Source organism: Panthera tigris, chromosome D4 (assembly GCF_018350195.1).
Source record: "Panthera tigris isolate Pti1 chromosome D4, P.tigris_Pti1_mat1.1, whole genome shotgun sequence".
NCBI lineage: Eukaryota > Metazoa > Chordata > Mammalia > Carnivora > Felidae > Panthera > Panthera tigris.
In genome coordinates this window covers 59,164,485-59,180,491 of record NC_056672.1, presented here as the reverse complement: position 1 = coordinate 59,180,491, position 16,007 = coordinate 59,164,485, and the positions used below count along the sequence as shown (strand labels likewise).

General features: G+C 44.5%; 1 protein-coding gene and 1 pseudogene across 1 annotated transcript in view; one reads left to right on the top strand and one right to left on the bottom strand.

The window, feature by feature from the left end:
• Positions 1–16,007, bottom strand: part of ALDH1B1 (aldehyde dehydrogenase 1 family member B1) — a 239,256-nt gene that overhangs the window by 143,730 nt on the left and 79,519 nt on the right. The window contains exon 2 of the mRNA XM_042964604.1: positions 1,641–1,903. The gene's annotated coding sequence lies outside the window, so the exon portion shown is untranslated. The remainder of the gene's footprint in view (positions 1–1,640; positions 1,904–16,007) is intronic.
• Positions 9,099–9,916, top strand: LOC107180278 (annotated as a pseudogene).

The following is a 16,007-nucleotide window of genomic DNA, read 5'->3' as shown; positions in this document are numbered from 1 at the left end:
CCTGGCTGGTGTCAGGTGTAGGGTCTGCTGTCACTAACTTCTAGTTGTGTCTCAGTATTCACTCTTCTGGAGAACAACTAACTGCTCTCTTTGAGATCCCCTACCTTCCTGAACACCCTTCACAAATGGCTAATTTTTAATCTGGACACTCATAAACATAACTTCCAGTGCAAAGAGAATTCCTCCAGCCGTGGGAAGAAACAAGAATGACATTTTCCTTAACGGAGTTGTTTACTGTCTTTCCTGTCTCCCCAGCTGGAGTGCATGCTTTGGGAGGGCAGGGACCCATGTCTATCTGGTCACCACCTATTCGCAGCACCTAGAACAGTGCCTGGCACTTGATGGATGTTCCAGAAATATAAATATTTTGAATTTTATGGATTTTCTGAGACTGCTCATGTACAGGCTTGGTGCCAGCCCCAGGGGCATAGAGGTGAAGAAACCCAGATTCAGCCTTGGAGGGGCTCATAGCCCAGCGGGGGCACACATAGGACCCAGGACTCATTTTTTCACAAAGCTCTGAGTGTCCCCTACAGTGGAATCAGACCGTAAGTGCAAGGATACAAAGTAAGCAAATCTACTACATGAGCTTGGGAGGAAGAAAAGGAGCAAGAAATGACCATCTTCCCATTGTGGACAATTTCCCCAGCAAGAAAGGATCCCAACATTCCACTTAGTCATCAAACATTGTTGGAACCAGGCACTAAGAATACATTGATGAATTAAAGCTGTCCTTGTCCTCAAGCAAAGATGGTAAAAAAAACAAAATAAAAAGAACGCACACCATAATACCATGTCACATGGTAACAATAGTTATATACATGAATCCAGAGCTTTCACAGAAATGAGAATGATTTACCACAAGGGAGAGGAGAATACAATGAATTTTCTTGAAAGAGACAATGCCTGAGCTGGGTTTAGACAGATGAATAGGAGTTTTCTGGACAAAGGAGAAGAGAATGGCATTCTAGGCAGAGGGCACAACCAGGGCAGAGGCATAGAAATGTGAGCCAGGACGATGCATTTGAGGAACTGCAAGTCATTTGGGGTCATTGCCGAAGTGTAAAGTGAAAAGGGAAATCTGGAGGCACCAAGACAGGAAAAGTAGCTGGGCCCAGATGCTGGAAGGTTTTGTCTGGATGTTATACCTCAAGGCACAGGAGACCAGCACTGGGATTACACACAAGCATGATGAATCAGCTTTTGCCTCATAATAAACCACTCCAAATCTCAATGGTTTAAAACAACAGTGTTGGGGTGCTTGGCTGGCTCAGTCAGTGGAGCAAGTAGCTCTTGATTATTAAGTCCGAGTCCCACATTGGGTGTAGATATTACCTAAAAATAAAATCTTTATTTTTTATTTTTTTAATGTTTATTTATTTTTGAGAGAGAGAGAGAGCAAGCACACAAGTTGGGGGGAGGGGCGCAGAGAGAGAAACACACACGCACACACAGAATCCGAAGCAGGCTACAGGCTCTGAGCTGTCTACACAGAGCCTGACATGGGGACTGAACTCATCAACCATGAGATCATGACCTGAGCTGAAGCAGACACTTATCTGACTGAGCGACCCAGGCACCCCTAAAAATAAAATCTTTAAAAAGTAATAAAAAATAAAATAATAGTGTTCATAACTTACCCATCTGAGTTCAGCTGGGGGATGGTTTTGGTGGACCTTTGCTGAGGCAATCTGGCTCTTCATGAGTCTCTTTTCTTCCTCTTGGGACCACCGGGCCAACATGGGTGGTGTCTTGATCATGGCAATGGCAGAAGCACGGAGTACAAAAGGAGACATGCAAGGTGTCAGGAAGCCTGAGCTTGGAAATGGCACATGGTTGCTTCCACCTCATTCTGTTGGTAAAGGGAAGTCACATGGCCTGGTCCAGATTCAAAGGCATGCACCTGCAAAGTCATACGACACAGATCATGGGTAAAAAGAGGGCTGGAGAACTGGGTCCATCAATGCACTCTAACCCAAGTAATGTGATCAGATCTTTGCATTAGGTCCCTTGGCCTCAATGCAGAGGGTGGATTCAAGGGGTAAGGCAGTTTCCGAGATTCAGGCATGAACTAAACGAATGCCCCTAGGACCCCACAATTTGTTCTTTCTTCTATTCCACGTGCTGGGCTTTAGCCAGATGGGGCAAAGGGGGGCTTATCTTTAGTCTTTTGTTCGATTCTAAGAGCTCAGCCTGAGCACTTTGGTGCTTTCAGCAGTGAATAAGGAGACTTTGAAATAAGCAGATAAAGGCTAATATTCAATAAACTAGTGAACAAGGGTTTTCTTTAACTCTCTTGGAAAAGACATCTCTGAGACAAAAACAGAACTGAGCTGCAATATTGGATAAGCCCCACTGATCACAAGAAAACCTAACATAGGTAATTGACTATTGGCAAACGCAACAGAACCAAATAAAGCAAGTAATTAACAATTATTGTGCTCGGAGGTAATGGAACTACAAATCTAGGCTGCCTAGGTGTTTGTCCCAGGCATTGATAAGAACAGAATGTTTGTTAGTGGGTGAGTAACCCAGGTGTGAAATTCATTTTATTAGACTACATCTAAAAATAGACTTGAACCAGACAGTGGAAAAGAACAGAATTCATCCCCACTTGCTCACTGGGGCACATAGGTAATAAACTCAAGGCTCTGCTTTTTGTTTAAAACAAGGTAATTGTGGTAGATTGTTTGCAAAAATGGCCCCGATTATTTCCCTTCCTGAATCTATGCTGTTTTGCATATGTGATTTTGCAGCTCTTCCTAAGATGGGGGTCTATTTTCCCACCTCTGGAGACTGTGACTAATTCTGACCAATAGACTCTAGTAAAGGTGATATTATGTTACTTCTGAGCGTAAGCCTCAAGAGGCCTTGTACCCTGCCACATGCTCTCTTGGGACCCTTTTCCCCACCATGTGGACAAGCGCAGGCAAGGCTATTGGAGGGTGAAGTAATGAGTCAGCCCAGTTGTCCCAGCAAAGGCCCCAAGCATGTGACAGCTTAGCCAAAATCAGCAAAGAGGAATGATTGAGGAGACCTAGAATGGCTGGCGTGACCTTCAGTCTTGGCATCTAGAGCCATCAGGGCCCCTCAAGACCACCTAGAGCAGGATGACAAATACACAATACGTAAGCCCCCTCCTCCCGTCTGGTGCCCAGGGCAGGCATTGCTAATCTATTACCATACACTCTTCAACTTAGCCCAGAAGCAACTTCTGAATCCTTCTGGACATAGCACTGTAGGAAGCTCTACCCATCAGCTGTTCATTCCTGATGACTTCCATTACTCCCATTTCACAGAAGATAACACAGAGGCACAGGAAGAATGAGGGACTTGTCCATGGAGAGCTTTCCCTATGCCACATGGCCTCCACATGGTTATAGAGAACAAACACTTTTATGCCTCAACTGTAATTCAGGGAATGATTCCAGCAGGTGGGAGCGGGTTTTATAAGCAACATCTTTTTTTTTTTTTTTTTTTTTTTCTGCTTCTAGCTCAAGTTGTTATTTGGCCATGTTTTAAAAAGTAGATTTGGGATGCCTGCGTGGCTCAGTTGGTTAGGCATACAACTCTTGATTTCAGCTTAGGTCATGATCTCACAGTTTGTGGGATTCAGCCCTGTATCAGGTTCTGCACTGACAGTATGGAGCCTGCTTGGGATTCTCTCTCTCACCCTGTCTCTCTGCCCCTCCCCTGCTCATGCTTCTCTCTCTCTCTCTTTCTCAAAAATAAATAAATAAACTTCTTTTAAAAGTAGGTTTTTTATCATAATAAAAGAATACAAACAATAGATTGTGCCCACTGCACTTAATAAAACCCTAAGGAATTCATTCATTCATACATGGGCCAGGCAAGATGCTAGGTATTGAGTTTATGGGGACACAATGGACATCCCAGGTGCCCAGGAAGCTAAAATGCCCAACTCTGACATTCCATTTAGTTGGGGGATGGTGAGACGGGCTCACAAGCAGGTTCAGTTCAACTCCTCCATCCCAGGGCCAGGAGGGACCCAGAGATTCCACACTATCACCCCTCACTCCATCTTTTGTGCAGTTCTCTCTAGGGCCCTCTGACAGGCCCCCTTCACACACCTCCAGCAATAGAGAGATCATTACATCCCAAGGCGGCCACAATTGCATCTTCAGATGGTTCTGCCTGCTACAAATTCTTCCTTTTGCCAAAAGTAAATGAGATTCTCCAGAACTCCTTGCCCTTGTACTGTGGGGAACTAATTTGGGGGAACCTAGGAAAAAACATTGAGGGGGAGATGTGTTCAGGGAAAGAGAGACAAGAAAAGGAGAGGAAAGACACTAAAACTGTCCTTCCATATTTACAGTGTGGTGAGACCATTACATATCCTTGCTCATAATTCTTACTCCTATTAGTTGAACATCATCTTGCCCATTGTGCCCTGGTATACTCTGAGATCCTTACAAACCCAGCGCCTTCAGAAGACCCCCAAATGCATTTTCTGTGGTATTCTGTGCAAGAGAGCTGGTTGCTATGGTAACAATTGGATATAAATTTCCCAGAACCCCCAACTAAACTATTAATCAGAAAGATGAGGAAAGGGCCAGGGAAGTAAATAAATCAGTTAAGAAATCGGCTCCTACCAGGAAGGGCAAGACCACCCCAACCCTGCTGAGGCAATAACTCATCCCTCCCTTTGATATTTTGATGGGGAAGGAGGGGCAGTTGTAGCCTGAGGGGGGCACTACTCACTCCGGTTTCCAGCTGTTTTATCCCTCATTCTTGCAGAGTCATAGAGGCTTGATAGTAGAAGCCAGGCATCTCATCTATGGAGAGTGAGGAGAAGGGCCCTGTCAGCAGGAATATCAAGGGTAAAATGCTGGACCCTGAAAACAGTGTTTTGGCTTGAAAGAAGCGTTCTACTGAAGTGTGGTGATAAGAGCAGGAGTAGAGTCAGCACAGATGGATACTAGATGGATTAGAGTGACGGGAGCAACATTTTAACTAGAAGTTTATAGGATTTGTTTGGTTCGGTTTTTTCCAAAGATTTTATCATACTTTGTTTAATGTTTGCATTTGGGTTTTAATTTAATAAGGAGTGGCATGGGAAGGCTTGCTAGGCCTCCTTGAAGTAAAGTAGAACCACCTGGAAACTGGTGGGTCCCATCACAATGCCTCCTGATGCTGGGGGGTGGGAGTGGGTGTTTGCTTTGATTATAGGAAACAAGGGAGGAAAGTTTCTTTCCTGGAAGGGAAGAAACAGAGGATGCTTTCCTGGTACATACAGAATCCCGCAAAAAGAACATCCACGTGACCAAAAAGGGATCTGAGGCCTCAGCCTGGGAATGTGGGCACCACTTCAGACCAGAATGTGTCCCCTGCTGACCAGGCCTGGTGGCGGCCCCACCCCTGGCTTAGGCTGGCAGGGCTAAGGCAAGTGAGCCAAGGGGAGGAGTGACTGAAGAAGACCAGCCCTGGCTTTGCTGCAAACTCATATTGGGATCTTTGGCAAAGCTCTTGCCATGTCTGGACCTCAGTTTTACAAACTGTACAAGGAAGATCCTGGGCCAACTAAGGTCAAAGTCACCGTGTAACTAGCAGTAACGGGACTTGATGCAAAGTCTAACACAGGACCCTTCCCTTTAACCCTTGTTTCTCCTTAAGGGGAAAAGTGGAATACATCAAGGATGTAGAAATAGGGGAAAGGGAGAGGAATCCCACCTCAAAAGCCACCCTGTAAGAGATCTTACCAGAGAATACAGAGGGATGCCTCCAAGACTCCAACAGAGGGGTCCCCAATGCCTCTTTGGTGCTCTCTGACTCTAAATTTAAGACTCTAAAATGAGAAAAAAGGTTGAGAGAATGGAAGGGGGCTTTCTAACCCGAAGGCAGAGGTTGCATTAAAACCTCAAAGAGAAAATTGAATGGCACCCCACCTCTCTCCCCCACAGAGCAAGTCCTTCCTCCAGGGAAAGCACTGGCTACACAAGCCTCTTTGCCCACTGCCTCCTGTAAGCATCCTCAAAAAGCTAACTTAGGCTTGTCAGGGTGGAAAGGCCTTGAAGGGAGCACTGAGACCCAGAGTGGGGAATGACAGACCTGAGGCCTCACAGTGAGAGGTGGGAGAAGCAGGGATTGTAGACAGGTCCCCTGCCCTCAGACCTATGCAGTTTCCACTGCCCCGGCTGAGTATCCTTACATTGTCTTCCTTGGACTCTTGCTATAATGCATGCACATTCTGCAGTGAAAATGGCAGGGAGAGATCCTGCAGGGATTGGTAATTTTTCACCATGGGTGGCACTGAGGCTTCCCTGTTCCCTGGAGGAGGGAAATGAAGGGTTGATTAAGTACTCGAAACATCCCTGCTTGTGGACTGTTTAATAAGTGCCTCGTCCATCTCTCAGGCATTAAAACCGACATTTGGTTTGCTAATCCAATTTGGCAATCCTCTCCAAGGCTGCGATCGCTGGGCGCCATTTTGTTTGATGTGTTAGGAATCAATGCAAGCTCCCTGTACTTGCTCTCACTACTGCTTGATTAATTACAAATGAGACCTTTCCCTTTGCATTAATGTTCCAATAGAGAGAGAGCAACCCCCAATGGTCCAAGCAGCTTGGAGAATCCGATGGTGACCCAGCCATTCACCTGATTCTCTCAGCCTAAATTCCTGGATCTAAATAAATCAGCAGAAAGCAGGTATAGGGTCTGTAAAACCCCCCTGATCTTTGGCTTATGCTATGCTGTCCACTTAGCAAGAGGAAATGTATAAGGGGAGCCACAGAAGAACATTCAGCATCTTACATAAAAATCAACAAGGTATGGGTGCGCCTGGGTGGCTCAGTCATTTAAACACCCGACTTCAGCTCAGGTCATGATCTCATGGTTTGTGAGTTTGAGCCCTGCATTGGGCTCTCTGCTGTCAGCACAAAGCCTGCTTCGGATACTCTGTCTCCCTCTCTCTCTCTGCCCCTCCCCTGCTTGCTCTCTCTCAAAAATAAATAAACATTAAATAAATTAACAAGGTATGCTGTGATTTTGTTATGTAACGTCCCTTATTTGGGTGCAGCATTAGTGCTCAGTGCATCTATTTCTCTCAGCCAACAAGATCTCTGTGAGTTATTGGGGTTTCTTTTGCTTTGCCACCAGGAAGCTCAAAGCTAAATACAGTTCTGTGGTTCTAGATGCAGGTGTTTTCCTGCACACTCAGAGTGGTTTCTCGCCTCCTTTTATATAAATAATTTTAACTATTATATCACGTCTGTTCCTTATTTAAAAAAATAACTATGAAACTATCATTTTGCCCTGCAAACTTGCTTATGCTGCTGGAAATTTTCCTTCTTTCTTTCTTATAGGAGAACTCTCTTGGGAAAGGAAGATGGAGTGGACATTTATTTTTGCTTCCACAATATTCTTTCTTCATAAGGTACAACCCATGAGCCCCCACTCTTAGTCCAGGTTGTCTGGGTAGACCTCTACCCTCTGGCCAGTGATGGGCATCACATTCCTTGGGCCACAGTGATTGGGTTGGAGTGCTGTTAACCTAAGGCGGTCCAATTAGAATGAACATCATAACTTCTGCTAGGGATGCTGAGCAAAGATTCTTGTCCCTTTCTGCTTTGCTTGTGAGAGGTTATAGGCCCAAGCATTGCAAAAAGTCATCTTGAGAACCAAAGGGCAAAGCCTGTTTGAAAACGAGTCAATCTCGGGGCGCCTGGGTGGCTCAGTCGGTTAAGCGTCCGACTTCAGCTCAGGTCACGATCTCGCAGTCCGTGAGTTCGAGCCCCGCGTCAGGCTCTGGGCTGATGGCTCAGAGCCTGGAGCCTGCTTCCGATTCTGTGTCTCCCTCTCTCTCTGCCCCTCCCCCATTCATGTTCTGTCTCTCTCTGTCCCAAAAATAAATAAACGTTAAAAAAATTAAAAAAAAAAAAGAAACGAGTCAATCTTGAAGAGGAAGAAATGAGAGAGAGAGAGAGAGAGAGAGAGAGAGAGAGAGAGAGAGAGGAAAGAAAGAAAGAAAGAAAGAAAGAAAGGAGGGAAGGAGGGAAGATACGCATCCTGATAACATTATTTGAGCCCTATATCCAGCTACAGGAGCCAATACATTCACTTTGGGTGGGTTTCCAGTGGCTTGTAGCCAAAAGAGCCCTGATGGTTTCTGGGGCAGGGGGAGGCTATTAACTGCACCTGTGCCTCCAAGTCACCCTCTCTCAAGCCCCCTCAAGAGATCATAAGTGCCCCTCTGTGACCAGTCTGGTATCCTCCCCAGGGAGGTGAGGGTTGTCTTTGTGGCACTAGAGGCCTCTTTAGTGCCCTAATACAAGAGAGGTCAGGTTTTGCTGGTGACCTCCCAGGCCCTCATTTCTGAGTACCTGTCTGTGCAGACTAAAGGACAGTCTTCTCCCTTGCTCTCTCAGGGTCTTCCTCACCCTCTCTCCTTTCATGTTATCATCCCTCCTTTGGTCATCTACCTGCTGATGGCTTCCAAATCTATCCCCCAACTGGGCCACTCTGGGGCTCCTCACCTGGGTGCCTTCCCACCTCTATTCTGGGCACCTCAGCCTCAACATCTCCTACCTTTGTGAGGGCACCTTCCTTGGTCACGGCGGCTTAAAGGTTTAGGGCATCTCTTGCTCACTCACACTGTGCCTCCATCCAATTGCTCACCAAGTCCTGGCAGACATCTGCCTGATATCCCTGGAATCCACTTCTACATCTAGTTCCACTGTTTCTGCTTCAAATCAGGTCAAACACAGGTCTCCACGCTGATATTCTCCCCTCCTCCAACTTACTCCCCATACTTCCATCTGAAGTTCCTCCTAAAATACTGCTCTTACTTGCAGCTTCCCTTCTCATTACCTTCGAGGACTTCCTGTCACCAAAGTCTCACCTGAATGATCTGGCACTACACTGAAGATACTCCAGCATAAAGTACAACTTTCCCCACAAATGCCTCATACTTATCTTCCTCTACATCTTTGCTCATATGTCCTATCCCCCTCAGTCTCTACCTGCTGAACTCCTACTCATCCATCAAAGCCCAGCTCCAATTCTACTTTCCTCTAAGAAACCTTTTACCTATGCCCACCTTAAGAGTGGAATCATACTTTTGGCTTTTGGCTTGGAGGAGGCAAAGGTGCAACTGTCTTCAGTCATACCAAATCTGGGTTCATCTCACACCAGTTGCCTCCACCATTCTGCCTAAGTTTAACACCAAGGAGATCAAAGTCATGTATCCAAGGTGCACTGGTGGGGAAGTCGGTGCCATGTCTGCCTTGCCCCTGAAGATTGGCCCCCTGGGTCTGTCTCCAAAAACAGTTGGTGATGACACTGCCGAGGCAACCAGTGATTATAAGGGTCTGAGGAGTACAGTGAAACTGACAATTCAGAACAGACAGGCCCAATTGAAGTGGTATTTTCTGCATCTGCCCTGATTATCAAAGCCCTCAAGGAACTGCCAGGAGACAGAAAGAAGCAGAAAAACATTAATAACAGTGGAAATATCACTTTTTAAAAAAATGTTTTATTTATTTATTTATTTATTTATTTATTTATTTATTTATTTATTTTGAAAGAGAGAGAGAGTGTGTGTATGCATGAGTTGGGGAGGGGCAGAGAGAGAGGAAGACAAAACTCCAAGCAGGCACCACGTTGTCAGCACAGAGCCCCACACAGGGCTTAATTCCAAACTGTGAGATCATGACCTGAGTCCAAATCAAAAGTCAGATGCTTAACTGACTGAGCCACCCAGGAGCTCCAGAAATATCACTTTTGATGAGATTGTCAACATTGCCCGACGGATGCAGCACCTATCTTTAGCCAGAGAACTCTCTGGAACCATTAAGGAAATCCTTGGGTCTGCCCAATCTACAGTGTTGATGGCCACCACCCTTATGACATCATAGATGATGACATCAACAGTGGTGCAATGGAATTCCCAACTAGTTAAAAATTACAGAGAAAGGATGCCTGAATGGCTCAGTTGGTTGAGTGTCCAAACTCTTGGTTTGGCTCAGGTCATGATCTCATGGTGATGGGATCGAGCCCCGTGTTGGGCTCTGTGTTGGGCATGGAGCCTCCTTGGGATTCTCTCTCACCCTCTCTCTCTGCCCTTCCCCCATTCATAATAAATAACTAAATAAATAAATAGATGTTTTTTAAAAATCTACAAAGGAAAATATTTCAATAAAGGATCATTTAATAACAACAAAAAAAGGAGGGGGGATGGAATCATAGACTGCCATAGATATCTACCTAACCTATAATTAGAAACATTATTTCATAAAAATCACACAGGCCTATCTCTGACAACTGAAGGACCCAGGACAAGTAAAAGGGGAGTTTTGTAGCCCACAGCACCTGCTCCCTTTCCTTCCACCTCTCCTGCCCTGACTCCATCCTGCACCGTGAGGGTCTTGTGCACTCAAGTATAGACTTTCAAGCCCCCATGCCCAAGGTCTACTTCACCCCAGTAGCTCCTTGGCAACTCTTACAGTCACTCTTTGAGCACCCCTTTTGGCCAGAGGTGCAACAGCCTTGCAGAAGAGGCCAATACAGGTTCTGGAAGTAGGCTTGGTCCATTTAGGCAGGAAATCTCCAAATGGCAAATGCCAGAGGGAAATCCAGAAGTAGTCAGACTCTAGGTGGGTCTTCAGCCCTGTGGGGAGGAACTATGGGCTTTGCAGTAGAACTTCTCACACTTGAGTGTGCACATGAATCAGCAGACTCTACACTTATAATGAGCTCCCAGGGGATGCCGAGGCTACCAGGCCACAGACCACAGTAGGGGTAGCAAGGAACTAAAGCACAAGGCTCAGGTCTGGGTACATGGAAGCTACATTAGCCATTGGGAGTCTTCTTTGCCACTTGAGTAAAATACAATGGACGTTCAATTTTCCCAGCAGCCCAGAGAGGCAGTGACTAGGCAGGTTGGTAGATTTGGAACTCCTGACATTAAGTTCAGGCCTTTTGTCTGCCTACTGCTGTGAGGAACCCACCAGCCCACTGGGAGTAGGTATTAGAAGGAAATCAGGTTGTTTCCTGGGTACATATGACTGCCAGTGAAAACCAACCTTGCCATCAAAATTTCACAGCTAGAACAATCCCAGGTGGCATCTCAGGGATGTTGGAAGTGGGAAGACACTTCCCCCCAGGGGTCTTCCCTTCCCCTGCACTCTCTCATGCTCTAATTTCACATCCTAGCTAACTACTTGACTCTCTTCTCCCCTCAGCATTGCTGACAAAGTTGGGCCTCCCTCCAGCCTGTTTGGCCCCAGGCAAAATGTAGACATAAAGGCAGGAAGTAGGGGCAAGGGGTGGGGGGAGAGTGGTGCCTCCTGCCTTCTTGGTTGTTCCTGAAGTCTTAGTAAACCACTGAGGTTAAACTCTGGTTTGCCAGCATAATTTGTTCCCGAAACATGCTTGTAATCCAAAGCACTCGTATATCAAAGCAAATTTCAAGAACCATTGGCTCAGTTGTGATCATGTGACATTCAGTGTCACCTATTACTTGTATTGCAAGACATCGCTCGTTTATCAAGTTAAAATTTATTAGAAATGTTTGCTCATCTTGCGGAACACTCACAGAACAAGTTACTCACAGTCCAGGGTTTTACTGTGTGTGTGTGTGTGTGTGTATACATATATATGTACATATATATATGTATATATATATGTACATATATATGTATACATATATATATACATATATATATGTATATATATATGTATATATATATGTATATATATGTATACACACACACACACACACACACACACACACTTGCCTGGAGTTATGGAACATGGGGACTGAAAATACTATCCTACAATTCTTTCATGTAACTATGTGGAAACTGAGGCCCAGAGAGGTGTGGTGACTTGCCTGAAGTCTTACAACAAGTTTGTATGGAGCCATGGCTAAACACAGGTCTCCCCATACCCAGTGCAATTCTGTCCCCTGCTCCACACTGGCTCTTTGCTAAATCCGTCTCTCACCCATCTTGAACATATAAAGGGCCTCTCCCACTTAACATCTGAATGAGTTCCAGCAAACCATTTCATCCATCTGAATCCCGGTTTCCTTACTGCTTAGAGCAGAGGAGCATGTCCTACCTCCGGAGTCATGGTAAGGACTAGGGGAGCACAGGCCTGGAAGCCTGAGGTAACATGAGTGAGTCCTTGCATCAGGAATCAGGAAGGACTGAATGGCAGAAGAGCTCAGGTGATATAAAAAGCAAGTTACCTTGTTAATTCCTTCCCAGCACATAGAATGAATGTTAGATTCTGACACAACAAAATATCATTTCCCTGTTGAGCCAAGCATCCATTTTCTTGCTTCTCTCCCAGCTCCAGTCCCCTTCCTGGAAGTACTCACTATTAGCAGGGCATTCACAACGGTTGTACATGGTAGCTGAAGAACATGTTGCCATCCTCAACACTTCACATTACTCTCAAATCTGCATATATGCAGGTCTAGACAGAATGTGCACAAAGCATGATATAAAGCATGTGCCTTGGCAATCATGTGGATGTTGAATGATAGCATGCCAAGTTTTACTTTCAGAGAAACATTTAATAAGATTTAATTAAATTTTCCAAAATAAATGTATTTAAATGGTGTTACTTTTCATGAGTTATAATTTGTACTTTATCTTTCAATTTGTTAGATAATTATGGCTTCTTTAGAAGACAAATAACTTTTCTAGAAAATGTATATGAAAAATGGCTTTAATTCTTTGGTTTTCACGTTCACTTTAACTTATGCTAATTTTTAACTTACACTTATAGATGGAAATATGCTCAAATCCTGTATACTTTCACTATAATTACATTTCATGTTTTAATCCCTTAGATCAGTGTTGGCAAACTTTTACTTAAAGAGACAGAGAGTAAATATTTTAGGCTTGTGGGCCATTCAGTTTCTGTCACAACTACTCAGCCCTGGTGCTCTAACATGAAAACAGCCATGGACAATATGTAAAAGAATGTGCATAGCTGTGTGCCAATAAAACTTTATGTACAAGAACAGGCAGTGGGTCTGCAGTTTGCCAAACTCTGTTTCAGACCTTTATTGTCAATAGAATCCAAATTTGTGAAAATCTTGATAATATAATTATTGAATTTTGTTGAGATGAAAGAAAAATAAATTTTATGAAATAAATATATAATAACTTATGAATTATGTGTACCTTGATTTTATTATTCATTCAGACTTTTTCAGCTCATCAGCACTATACCCAGATATGTTCAGTCATAATTAAATGCAATTGTCTTTGGTGATTTGTTGAGTTTCAGCCATATAAAAATTATAGCTTGACATATATTCTTGATTTTTGTCATTTTGAATGTGTATTTGTCAAGGCAGGAAGACGAATATATGTTATTTAATAGTACGTTGGCTTGAATTACAGCTTTTAAATAGATAAACACATGGCAGCTGAGTCTCCTTTTGTACGCTTGTCCTGGGGCCCTGCAATTATTGGGAGCAGCCTGAGCCCTTTAGGAGGGCACAAGCTTGGCTGGCTTTCCCTTTCACCATTTTGACCTTCCTGCTTCCCTGAAACATGGATATGATAGTTCGAGTTTGGCTACCATCTTGTGACCAAGAGAAAGAGGCTAAGTAATGGTAGAAACTTAGGTCTGACACCACTGAACCCCCAAACCCAGTTCAGAAACCACCTACTCCCAGACCTTCACCACATGAAGAAAACCAATCACTATGTGGTTACTTAGGTTTTCTGTGAACACAACAAATTCCTAAGACATAAATCCGAACTGGGAGGCAGCTCTCCCTCCATAGCTCTTCTGATCCATGTATCACAGCTCCCACCACAGGCTGCTTTACATCACAGCACATTCATTCATTCATTCACTCATACAATAAATATTCACAAGCACCAATTCTGTGTCAGGGCCCAGGGTAGTGCTGGGGTTACCGTGAGGAACTGGAGGGAAACACAGGGAGAGATCATCAGAAGGAACTCACAGCCTGGTGATGGAGCTGAGCATGGAAAGAGTTACAATGAATCCTTGACTTACCTACAGTATTAGTTAAGACATAGATCTACATACATGCGTTAGAAGTTCAGACTAACAATGGCTTAAACAAAAGAAAAGTTTATTTCTCTTGTGTATAAAAGTCCAGGCTGGGGATGCCTGAGTGGCTCAGTTGGTTAAGTGTCCGACTCATGATCTCAGTTCAGGTCACGATCTCATGAGGTAGTGATCTCACAGTTTGTGAGTTCAAGCCCCATATCAGGCACTGTGCTGATGGTGTGGCGCCTACTTGGGATTCTGTCTCTCCATCTCTCTGCACCTCCATCCCCCCACCCTGGCTCACATTCTCTCTCTCTCTCTCTCTCTCTCTCTCTCTCAAAATAAATGAACTTAAGAAACAAAAAGTCTGGGCTGGTATGGCAGCTCTGGCTGTCACATTATCAGAGGCACAGTCTTCTTTCTTATTGCTCTGCCATCGTGGGGCTCCCTTGTACGCCTGGCCCAAGATGCCTAACCATATGTCCATATCCTAGCCCAGGTGGAAGGGGCAGGGGAGAACACGCCCCTTCCCTTTTAGGGTACAACCTCCAAGTTGCACACATTGCTTATACCCCATTGGGAAGAACTTTATTACACAGCCATAACTAGTTGCAAGGAAGTCTGGGAAATAAAGTCTTTCTTCTGGGCAGCCATGTGCTCAGAAAAAACTCAGGGAAGAAGAAAGGGAAATCAGCTATTTTTGCCATACTTTCCCAAACATTGCTGAACCACCAAAATAATGAACTCAAACAGGTAGGCTTGTGACTTCTGGAATCACATTCCCAACAGGACACTAGTATTTCCTCTGCTCACTCCCACCACTACTATTTAACTGTCTTTTGAAGATTTCCTTAAAGTTTTGTTAATCTCTATTTATTGCACCAAGAGTGCACACACATACACCCACAACAAACAAAACATAAAAACAGTTTTAATCACTTAGGCAGAGTCATTCCCTAAGTGATGAATTGAGAACCCCCAACCTCAGTGAGAGCTGGATGCCAGGCAGACTGCTAGGTTCACTCACTAGCTCAGGATCTTGGTTCAGCATGTTGGCCTCACAACTCAGGATTCTAATCCATGGCTTTTAGGGTCTTCAGAAGAAGCCAACACAGGAAGAATTATGCCTGTGAGTGCTACAAATCCTGTGAACTGAAGTGAATGTTGTGATAAGTGTATGGGTGAAGCAGTCCGTTTTGGTGCTGCTATTTTCATTCAAAGGACCTTTTATTTTATTTTATTTTATTTTATTTTATTTTATTTTATTTATTTTAATTTTTTTTAACGTTTTTTATTTATTTTTGAGACAGAGACAGAGCATGAACGGGGGAGGGGCAGAGAGAGAGGGAGACACAGAATCGGAAGCAGGCTCCAGGCTCTGAGCCATCAGCCCAGAGCCCGACGCGGGGCTCGAACTCAAGGACCGCAAGATCGTGACCTGAGCTGAAGTCGGACGCTTAACCGACTGAGCCACCCAGGCGCCCCAAGGACCTTTTTTTTAAAAAAAAAAATTTTTAACGTTTTTTATTTTATTTTTGAGACAGAGAGAGACAGAGCATGAACGGGGGAGGGGCAGAGAGAGAGGGAGACACAGAATTGGAAGCAAGCTCCAGGCTCTGAGCCATCAGCCCAGAGCCCGACGCGGGGCTCGAACTCACGGACCGTGAGATCGTGACCTGAGCTGGTCGGATGCTTAACCGACTGAGCCACCCAGGTGCCCCTCAAAGGACCTTTTATTGTGGTATTTTCAGAGCTCATTCTGAGCTGTATCAAAATATAAGAGCTATTTGTTTTCTGTGCAAGCCCACCTTTAATCTCACCCTGTTTCTCAGGCTCCAGCCACTTCTTGCTTCACTCCTTCCTCACTCATCATTCAACCACAAAATTTATGACCATAGCAAATGGCCCGTAATAAATGGGCCGTAGTAAAATATCTGTAAATCCACCATTCCTCTCCCAAGAGAGATTTAATAAAAAGGAACTCAGATAAAAATACTCATTAAGAA